The 11,805-nt window shown below is 32.1% G+C and overlaps 1 protein-coding gene across 2 annotated transcripts in view; it reads left to right on the forward strand.

Annotated features, from left to right (window-relative positions):
• The window catches only part of LOC124365801 (chromobox protein homolog 1-like), a 56,885-nt gene extending 49,718 nt beyond the window's left edge, over positions 1 to 7,167 (forward strand). For both annotated transcript variants that reach the window (XM_046821823.1, XM_046821824.1), the window contains exon 8: positions 6,666 to 7,167. The gene's annotated coding sequence lies outside the window, so the exon portion shown is untranslated. The remainder of the gene's footprint in view (positions 1 to 6,665) is intronic.
• Positions 7,168 to 11,805: the final 4,638 nt, after the last annotated feature.

Genomic DNA, 11,805 nt, shown 5'->3' on the forward strand with positions numbered 1-11,805 from the left:
GAGTGTTGCTGATAAAGAGAAATAAACAAACAAATCTCACAAGTTACTTTTTATATGATGATTTTCACTGTGTCCCAAGTGCCACTCATAACATGGTTTTTTAGAACAAATGTCAAAAACGTTAGAAAAAAAATAATGCTGACTGGTTGATGATGAAAGAAACTAGCATAGATCACTGCTTCTTGAGCAATCCTAGATGAACAATTAGGATGGTGATATACAATAGGATCTCTTTTTTCCCCCTTCTTGGGGCGGTCTACTGCCATGTACTTAAGCCTCAAGGGCTTTTTGCGCAACTCGGAAACACAACATGATGAGGCCTACTAGTCTATGATTTCAGCAGTTTCACAAACCGCAGAAAATAACCTATCAGGTTCTCCTGGGGAAATTTACCACCCTTGTTCAAACTACCAAAGATGGCATACCGCTCCCTTGCTATTGAAGGGCAATCAAAGAGCAGGTGCTCGGCAGTTTCATCCTGCTCATCAGATACTTCCTGAGGTGACCATGTCCCGTGATAAGACCAATAACCCAAGAAGACATTGATCTATTTAATGAGAGAAGGTCCGACGCCACTCTGGAGGAAGGTGACTGTAATACCATTCTGCTCATTCTCAAGCCCGGATGCAACCTCCACCTTTTCTCATGCTCCGGGCGAACCCATTTCGAGACAGCCCTAAAGGATTCACACCTTGGAACACCACAGAACGGTTGAGGGCCCATCATAATTGACGCTGAGCCCGGTTGGCCAGGGCATCAGCTCTTTTGTTCCCAGGGATCCTCCCGTGACCAGGAACCCAACAAACGGTCACATTGTTCATTCTGGCAAGGGAGGAAACGGCTTGATAGCAATCTTAAACTAGTTTGGATTTGATCACACAAGAGTTCAGCGCCAGATAGGATCTCTTCGTTGGTCCCGGGATAACGACCTGAGAATGGAGATATCTTCATTTGGCTAAAATCCTCACCAATCTTCCAGTTCTCATTCCTTATGATTCAACATGATGGATATGACCATCTTCAAACATATTGTTCCTCATACCTCTCCTTTTATCATTATTCATCTTTAGAAGTCCTTGCATGCTTTTGTAATGAATTATGGAGTATTGGAACTATTGTCATTGTCTTTAGACTCTCATTGTTTACTATCATTGCCTTGTTTATTTCTTAAACATGTTCGCTATATGGAAAGACCAGGTAGGCAACATTATCAAAATTTGGAACTCTATATCTTGCACTGGGATATATGCTTGAATCTAAAATCAGGTGTTTGAAACTTTTAAGACTTGTTCTAGATGAAGCATGTTACATATTTGTTCCTTCAGTTCAGACCCTGACAACCCTAGTGGCTGCTCGGGCAGTCACAGTATGGTTATTTATGTACCATGCTGCTATTTATTTATAATGCAAAATATACATATATGGCTTTAAATATAATAGTGTGTAAAAGTAACAGAAGGATGGAGCTATAAATAGATTGTGTGTAATGTGCAGTTGACTGCCTGGACAGTCACGGCTGAAAAAAGACACAACTGGGACAGAACAGTGTACCTGTCTTTTTCTTGCTCGAGCAATGAGATTCTAAAAATTAATATGGTGCTGAGCAGGTAAATGTTGAAGTGCGGTTTGTGTAGTAAAAAAGTTAAAAAAAAAAATATATATATGTAATTTGTAGTCCTTAAAGGGAAAGCTGTGTATATATATATATATATATATATATATATATATATATATAAAACTGTGAAACCTGTCTGCATTTTATAACCTCACAAGATCAAGTTCAACAGAAGTCATCAATCTAAAGTGACAATGGACTTACAAGTTCAGAACCTTTAAAACTGTTAACTGATCAAATCTTTGAAATCACCGAAAACTATAAAAACCTTAGTGAGCAGTTAGTCAACATCCCAGATGAAAATGTTCAGTTAAAAATCTTCACTTAACTGTCAGACTGTCAGTGATCTAGCTCTGAACAAATCTGGCAAAGATCTCAAATCTTATGCAGATGCTTTAAAAGTGAAACCAGTTTGAACCCAGGTGATGTAAACTGTGATTGTAATAAGCTAACTAGGTCTTCTGGTGAATTTCAGGATTCTAGTAATAGGCTATCTAGGTTTAATAAGCCTCTAATTAATGGACTACGGTAAAGCATAAAGGACATCTTTTTGGTGCTAGCCCTAATTCCAGGCCACATTCTATTCAGCCAAAGAAAATTAATGCTGTTGCAGTTAAATCAACTATAAGTCTACATATAACCTTACAAAAAAATATGCTACTAAGCAATAGTTATACGTGGTACCAGTAAGATGAGTAATAGCTTTTTAAAAGCTGCCAAGATGCCTGTTTTTGGTTATTTTTTATCAGGGATAGATATGTTTGTGGACAATGGCAATAATTTTTTTGAACCCTTAAAAACAAATAAAGAGTATGACTATCGCTGTGAAAAAGTGCAAACCCGATATAGTAATTATAATTAATTTGGAGTTAGATTGGAACACAGTGAATATTTTCTGGATCCTGAATGTGGCCCGAAGGTTGTGTACTTGCGCAATATCGTCCTCCTAAACCGAATTATTGATACAAAGAATGAAAAAAAAAATCCTTTTTTATTTCACAACCAATTGCAAACTGTGAATTCCTAGCTAGGTCTCTAGCAGTAACAAAAGATGGCCTAAACCCGAGAGACTCAAGGCAAACTAAACTTTGTATTTTCTGTTTGAAAATTCTATCTTTGTGAAGCAAACTTGATCAACTAGAAGTAGTTTTAGAACATAACCCGACTGATATTCTGTGTCTCAACGAACATTGACTGACTGAATTAGAGGTGCCTATGCATGTACCTAAGAACTTTACCTTTAGATCCATCTAATTCAGAATACCACCGAAGACCCACGGAGGCTCATCAATTCTTGTTAGGGATGTCATCCATTGTGAAACTGTTGACGTAAGTGATTTTGTTTAGACTTTATGTAAAGCCTCTGCAGTTAGACTCTAGTTTTATTTATTATGTATATATAGAACTCCTGATTCTGATTTTTCTAACTTTATAAATTGCCTTGAAAATATTTTAATGGCCAAGCCTCACAGATACTTTACCCTAATAGGAGACCTCAACGTAAATATTTTGGAGTTACATAAAACCAATGTAAAACACTTTTTAGATGTTTTTGTATATCTGTAAACCTCTATTGCATTTATGAAAACCGACTAGAAATATGGGCTCTCCAGAAAACAATTATTGTAATCTTGATCAAACGCCTTTTAGCTGAACATGGTTAAAGCGAAGTATAATTTCTGATCATGCTGGTGTGTGGTGTGTTAGTTTTTTAGTAACAAAAACAGATACCAGTGAGGTAAATGTTGTAGGCCTACATGAAGTATGTCAGAAGCGAAATCTTAATTAATCAAAGTAACCTTATGAAACTAAAAAATTCCCTTAGTAATATTGACCGGTTTAATTTAGCTCTATGTAATAATGTAAGTATTGATGTTATCTTTTCATTGTTTGTTGATGTGTTAAGTTATCATTTTAATATCTGTTGTCCTGTAAAATCTAAATGCAAATTTAAAACTAGGTTTACTCCGCAATTTAAGGACATGAGACTTTATCTTTTAGTATTATATGACAGATAGAAACTAAGCTTAGATGTTAGGGACAAGATTATTTTCAGTAAGTTCAAAAACAATACTATCAAGAAATTAATAAGGCGAAGAAGAATGTTAATGACACGATGATTACAAATGAAAAGAATAAATGTAAAACAGCATAGAGAGTTTTAAAAAATTGATCTGGCCACCAGGAGTAGGTGTCTTGAATAAGTTTTATGTTAACCCTAAAAGTAATATTGTAAGTACAATTGTTAATGGTGATTCAAGATTCAAAAAGTCTTTATTCGTGAAATGCACATCATGTACAAGAATAGTGTCAAGTAATATTAATTTCATAATAAGAACACTGTAAAATAAAAACACAAATTTGCCGTTAAACTACCATTAAATTAATTATATAAAGATAACAACAAAGTATATATATATATATATATATATATATATATATATTATATATATATATATATACTTTGTTGTTATCTATATATATAATAGTTACCTCCCAATTTACTTTCTTTCCAAAAATTCCTCAAAAGAATAAAGTGCTAGTTTCAGCAGGTTTTTCATTTCATTTTCATTTTTTAAAGTTTTGTTCTTATCTTACCTATCTTGGTGGGTTTTTAAAGAACTTATGTTCCATAAAATCAGTTTTCTTTTTGAAAAATTCAAGATTGTGTTGTGGGACATTTCTGTTATGCCTTGTGTTGTATTGATGACTAACTAGAATTGGAGTGGTGTTTTCTTCTTGTTTCGTATAAGGAACTGTTTCATAAATATAAACCGTGTATACCATTAAAATTCCATTTTCTGTAAATACTTTTTTAATGGAGTCAGTCTTTTTAAGCCTGAGGATAACCCGTAGAGCTCTCTTTTGTTGAACTAGTAACCTATCCAGATTCTTTTTTTGTTGTCGCGCCATATATGCTTATTCCATATGATAAGTGTGAATGCACTAGAGAAAAATATGCGGATCGTAAAGTTTGTAAACTACAAACCCTTGACAATTGTCTCAGTGCATGAATACCGGAAGATATTTTATGAATAATATGGTCAACATGTTTATTCCAGGATAGGTTTTCATCAATTAAAAATCCTAAAAGTTTGGTGTATTCAACTTGGCTTCTTCGTCTTCGTTTACATTGATGCCAATATTAATTTTGGTTCTGGTTTGTCTTGAAGAAAAAGAAATAAAATTTGATTTGGTGGAATTTTCCAGCATCGTATATTTTGATCCCATACAGAACTATCCTGATCCTGTTAATGTTGAACATGATTTCAAGTGGAATGTAATTAACTGTGATACTGTAATAATTTTACCTCTTGCATATAAAATTAATCATAAATGCTAGTTTAGGGTCAGTTTCGTAGCTGTTAAAAGTGTATTGTTTTATATATATAAGAAAAGAGACAAGAATTTACTGTCCTATAACAATAGTTCCGATAATTAGTTAAATAAATAAATAAATCCTGTTTAATATGACAACTTTTTCAATATTTTACATTCAACAATTTAAATTTAATCCATCCTTATAAATTTTGTTTTGAGACCAAATCACTCCATTGTAATGGGAGTTGAAGCAATTATTGAGGTTGTCTTATAAATAAGCTGGTGGCTGGATCTACACTGATCGGTTTGACAAATTCTTTTTACACTGTAGCTCACTCTATTTTGTGTACAATAATTGACTTTTATGGAATGAGGAATTTGAAATTACAATTCATTGAAAGATGCCTGAAAGACAGAGAACAAATGGTATGTGTTAATAACTCTTCCCCAGAATTTTTAAGTGTAGGTGCAGGGTACGCCAAGGCTCTGTTTTGGGACCCTTTTTATTTTTAGTATTTATTAATGGTTTTGGTATAAATGTACCATGTTTTTCAATGTTACACACAACCTTGCTATGTTATAATACTAATACTATTAATGTTAAATAGTATTATCTTATAGATTCTTTAGAGCAAGCCAAAATCTGGTTCTCTGCAAAAAACCTAATGATTAAATTAAGTAAGACTGTACATATACTATTCTCACTAAAGCATAATATAGACACTTTGTATGATCCTTATTTTATCCTCTCAAACTGTTGGCTATTTATCTTGACACTAAAACTGTCTAGAGTAACCTGTCTCTTAAGATCATGTGTCAGCTTGGAAATTTTGTTAATGGTCTACTTTGGTCTGTTCCATTCGCAATTCAACTATGACGCAACTATTGGTAACTCAAGTCAAGCCAAAATAGCTTTTATTTGGCAAAAAAAAGGCAATAAGAGCTATCTCTGGTTTGTCAGCTTCCGACTCTTGTAGAGCAACCTTTCCTTATCTCAACATCATAACATTGAGTTGCATGTATATATAATGTAATTTTCTACATGTTAAAGAACATTTTGTTATGTTTATTATTATTACAAAATTAATATTACAATTTATTATTGTTGTAATATTATGACTGAGCTGTATTAATTTGACAAAGCTTATTGTAATTTGTTTTACTTAATAGCTAATAAAGAATATGAATATGAATGGCATAACAAAAGTTATTTCTACAAAATAATGTGTGTATAACAGTGAATTTTAGTGCTTATTGAGTACATTATTGGGCGATTTTTCTGCAGATTTTTAAACAAAACATGCATTCATAAGGCATTGAAGCGTAATAACTAAAATATTTTTTTTTAAATTCTGTTAATATTTTGTTGTTTGTGATGTAAAATTGAATTTTTAGTCTAATATATATTCCAAAACATTAAATTTTTAATGTAATGCACTTTTTTAACAAATAAAACATTATAGTATAGTATAGAACTAAGTATACAATATAGCATTTCAAATAGAGAAAACACATTTATCTAAAAACACACAATAGTGTTTATAGGGAAACTCCAATCTTAAGTAATATTTACCATGGTTTTCTGCAAATAGTTTCATTTTAAACCAAAACTTCTGTGTTTCGTACTTAAAAGTGTGAAAAAGGTATAATTGTACTGAATTTTAAACTGTTTTTATTTGTAAATACTTTATATTAAGATTTAGCTAATGTTGTGCTATTTTTGTTCCAGATCTCTACAGAGTTGAGTACATTGAAGTCAATAAAAATGTGCGACTCTATCCATCTCTGATTTTTTTTTTAGGCGAAGATAAATGTTTTGTTTTGTCAGTGTACGAACTTAAGAGATGTGACTAGTATAAGATTTATATTTGAACTTTTAAGAGTAGACGTTAAAACTGTGTGTGTTTAAATGAGAAATGTATCATTGTAAATGTGTAGAGGGAACAGCTAGGTTTGAAAATGTGAGTGAAGGACAAATCTTTCTCCCATAAAAAATTTATTTTATCAGTTTGTTTCTGGTATATCACCAAAATTTGGCATTTTCAATATTTTATTTTTTAAAGCATATTGTTTCTAAAATAGGTTGTTAAAATCTATGTAAAACCGTTAATTTGCTGAATTTTATATTCTGTTCATTTCTAATATAGTTGAAAGTTTTAATTTTAAGAAGTACAAAATACAGTTTTCTCTGTAATATGAGATTTATAATAAATTAAGACTTTTAATTAATATATGTTGTTTATCATTAATCATTTTACTTAAGGTGACCATTTGTTGTTTGTGTTAGTTTTAAGCAACGCTTAAGTTACCAATATGACTGGATATTGTTATTCTGAATTTTTTGTCTTTTACCATCCTCGTCATATTATAAAGAGCAAAGGTTGCTTACTTTGCTTGTGAATATAGTTATGTTCTAGAATGTTTTAGTGTTGTAATTAGGTCGTTGTATATAAAGTATTTTTTGTAATCATAATAAAACGTCTTGTTCCAGTAATTAATTTTACTCTATCGGGGAAAATGTTTCATAGTGTCATTCCCGTGTTGGGGTAGGAAGAATTACTGGTTTTGTTTCATACACTTAACGGCAGGTTAAAACTTCAACTCAAATTGTGGTGATGATCTCAATTTTGGGGAAAATATTTTTGTAACTTTGTCACAGTATATAGGGCAGGGTTTGTGGATGAGCTAACTTAGTAAACAGATCTAACCACCAGATTGAGGAATGTTTCGTCTGTTTGGACAATAGGAGTTGAATAAACAAAGCTATAAAGAAAAACTCAATTTCTTATTGTGAATATTAAATCTAATCTCAAGGTCATCAAAATCTATATACAGTACCCAGAAAAAAGTGGCTTGTTGGATTGAATGAGAATGTGCCCCTGTGTGCATGGTACTTGCATGTATTAAGCAATACGTACAAAATAAAACCATATAAAAATACTATTATTTTGAAAAGTTTTACAATGTATCTGGTAAGAAACAAAGACCTGTATCTTTGGTCTTGATTGACACCAGCTTAAAACAAGTAACATTTTAATAGTAACATCTCTACCATATTTTATCTTCCATGTATCCACAATTTGTAAGCCAAGCATATTCTATCACAAAGGAGACAATAGTAACATCTCTACCATATTTTATCTTCCATGTATCCACAATTTGTAAGCCAAGCATATTCTATCACAAAGGAGACAATAGTAACATCTCTACCATATTTTATCTTCCATGTATCCACAATTTGTAAGCCAAGCATATTCTATCACAAAGGAGACAATAGTAACATCTCTACCATATTTTATCTTCCATGTATCCACAATTTGTAAGCCAAGCATATTCTATCACAAAGGAGACAATAGTAACATCTCTACCATATTTTATCTTCCATGTATCCACAATTTGTAAGCCAAGCATATTCTATCACAAAGGAGACAATAGTAACATCTCTACCATATTTTATCTTCCATGTATCCACAATTTGTAAGCCAAGCATATTCTATCACAAAGGAGACAATAGTAACATCTCTACCATATTTTATCTTCCATGTATCCACAATTTGTAAGCCAAGCATATTCTATCACAAAGGAGACAATACAGGGTACAGAGGTAAGGGTTTCATCTTGTGTTTATTACGCACTTTATAAATGCTTTGGGATATTTTCTTGTTTGTTATATTTACTCTTGGAGCCAAAATAAGTATAATCTATCTTGAAGCAGTATAGAATCTAGTAGAGAGTTCATATTTTCTACTGAATATCACAAATTTCCTCTGGGATGGTAGGGAATAGTTTGCTTTTTTATAATTACAGATCATCTCTTTTGGAGATGGAATGTAAACCATTTTGAAGCATTGAGGTCGACAGAATGTATAGATATAAACACCGTCAATTTCTGTAACTCACAGTTCGTAGGAAAGAACTTGCTATTTATGTTATGATGACAGGTGAACCCTATATTGAAGGTTACCTATTATACAACCTGGGGCAGCATGTAAAACAAACAATTTTTCTAATATTCATCTGTTATTATTTCAGGGATGTTAAAGAGCATTTCAATACATAAAATAATTTTTCGGGAACAGTATGTCGTGGAACCAAACAGGATTGTTTGTTTAGATTAAGTTTACTTCAAACTGTAATTGGAGCACAATAAACTTTCAACTTCTTGACAAAGAAGTCTGTGATAGTGTAAACTTTCGGAAATGCACTTAACAAAAGGTGAAATGAAGCTCAATTCAACATTCACATTGAATCAACACTTCCCATTGTAGCTATGTTATACGTAGAAAACTCGATGCTAGGAGTCATTTCAAGATGAAGTGTTTTTATGTGGAACTACTATTTTCAAAGTAACGTTTTGTAAATGATTTACCTTGATTAGTTGTAAGCTTTGAACAGTAATAGACATTTTGAAGATGAAATTTTAATCCTGTTAACCCTCCGGCTGGCGCGCATTTGAGCCTTGACTGGCACCCTGTTTTGAAGCTTCGTGCAGAGTTTTTAATTTTTTATCCTGTACAATTAATTATTGGAGAAAACACAAAAGTGTTATACATCAAATTACTCTGCAGAATATGTTGTACAATATAAACATAATAATAATTTGACTTACCTGAATAATGTTGGATGTTTGATGGTCAGAAGTCAAAACTTTTTTTTTTTTTAACACTTTTATATTATGCCATTAAAAAAAACTCAAAATTAATTTTATTTAAAAATCTAGAATATGCATAATGTTCACTTACTTATGCAAAAAAAGAAAATACATAGTTATAAACACTTTTATTTACAAATAAAATTACAATTGAAAAAAACAAGACTATATACAAGCACTAACAGTTGCCGAGTCGTGTCACGCTGAAGTAGTCGGGAGCTTTTAGCGGCCAGTAAAATAACAAATATTCATATATATGTAAAAGTGAATACATTATTAGAAGGCTTGGGATCTTGTGATTAAAGTGATATAACTTTTATGCGATTCGAGCCGTAATTATCGGAACTATGACGTAATTAGTAGAGGATGTTTAATGAGTCGTATATTACGACTCTGCCAGTTCACAGTGGGAAAAAATGAGTCGTAATTTACGACGTTGCCAGCCGGAGGGTTAAGAACCCTTTCAAGGATGATCTATCATCCCTATACTACCATGTGAAAAGAACTAAACAAGCGATCTGTCGTCAAAAACTGATTGGACGATCTAACTCCCACTTTTCTAGTGCTTTGTAAATTTCCGATGTCATCCTTGCTGTAATTTCCTGTACAATATAAGTACAAGAAGGAGTTTTGTTTACTCTAAGCCGAGATATTAGAACAGCTGTTTGTTCTGTTGTTTTCTTCGCTCATTGTCCTGTCTGTTAAAATGTTCATTTTACACATGTTTCTTTTGTTGACTAACATTGCCATTCTTATAAGAGTAAGAATATGTTTTATTGCCATAAAGCTTACACAAGCATCATCACAACTCATCTATAAAATATAAAAACTAGCAGAAGTTGAGATAGACAAATTTTGGTAGCCAGAACATTAACCCTTTCAGGTCTCAATAAAATTTGCTTCGACTGCCCTCAGGTCGTATTTAATTTCTGTTAGTTTTCAGTTCTTTGACAATACACAAATGCAATTTTTAAATCCCTTTTTCTGCAACTTTTTTATTTTTTTCTCTTTATATGTCAATGTAAATAACCTAAAAAGAATATTTACATTATTTTATAGTATTTTTTTTTTATAACTTTAAGTAACATTTAAAAAATATAAAAACATAATTTTTATTTTTTTATACATATGTAATAAACCAAAAATTACATGAATACAGGTGAAAAGGCACTAGGATCTCATCAGATACATGTTATTCATTATATTATATATAATACATTATATATATTATAATTTTGCCTTGTTCCAGCCCTAGGCCTACTTTGGGTAACATGTCTAGCTCTTCCTCTTAGTCTACTAGTTTGTAGCCTAGGCCTACCTCTATTATTTCCATCTCCTTGTCCTACTTCTATCACATTATCCACAAATTGATCAAATTCTTCCCCATCATTACCTAAAGTTTCCAATCCAAACACATCACTTTCGTCGTCTAGGTTACCATCATTTACCATAATGTTTTCAGAAGAATTTTCACTATGATTCAACTCACAATCACTATCACGGTCTTCTTCAATAATCTGTTTTTCATTTTGGATACTAATTTCACTAAAAATAGTATCACAATCATCTAATATTTCGACATCGTCAGTAAAACTTGTACTTGGACCAGCCATATTTGTAAACACGACGCAAGTGCAGACGTCAGTTGTATTGGTCTTCTATTTTCACTTCTAATGCCTCCTATATCGTGAATAAAGATCGACGTAACATTCACGTAACCAAAATAGAAGTCCAAAGTACTGAATAACTCAAATACCGAACAGCAATAGGTTAGAAATGGCCAAACAAGCAGTGACATTATCCGGTCGACCTATTGTCGACATGCGAGCGTTCAGCGAAACTGCCGTGGTCGACCTATACTCGACGACCGATCGCAAAGGGTTAAGTTGCCAATAAAGTCACGCGGTAAGGTAAATAATATTTTTAAATTTAAACAAGCATATTAACAAATAAATAAGTAACTACAAGTAAAACACAGCCTCAAAATTATTGTAACAATTATATAGCATTGATACACATAAATAATATTGTCAGTATGGATAAAAAAATATACGACATTAACATTTAAAATCTAATCATTAAACGAAATAAGTTATATCTAGAAACAAACAGTCCCACAGTCAAAAACTTATTTTGAAGAATAAAATGTACTGACTAAAATGTGGCAGTTCATGTCTTGCCTCAATTAATTTTTAATTAATTTCAATGAGCCACCACT

The sequence above is a fragment of the Homalodisca vitripennis genome, chromosome 7 (assembly GCF_021130785.1).
Source record: "Homalodisca vitripennis isolate AUS2020 chromosome 7, UT_GWSS_2.1, whole genome shotgun sequence".
NCBI lineage: Eukaryota > Metazoa > Arthropoda > Insecta > Hemiptera > Cicadellidae > Homalodisca > Homalodisca vitripennis.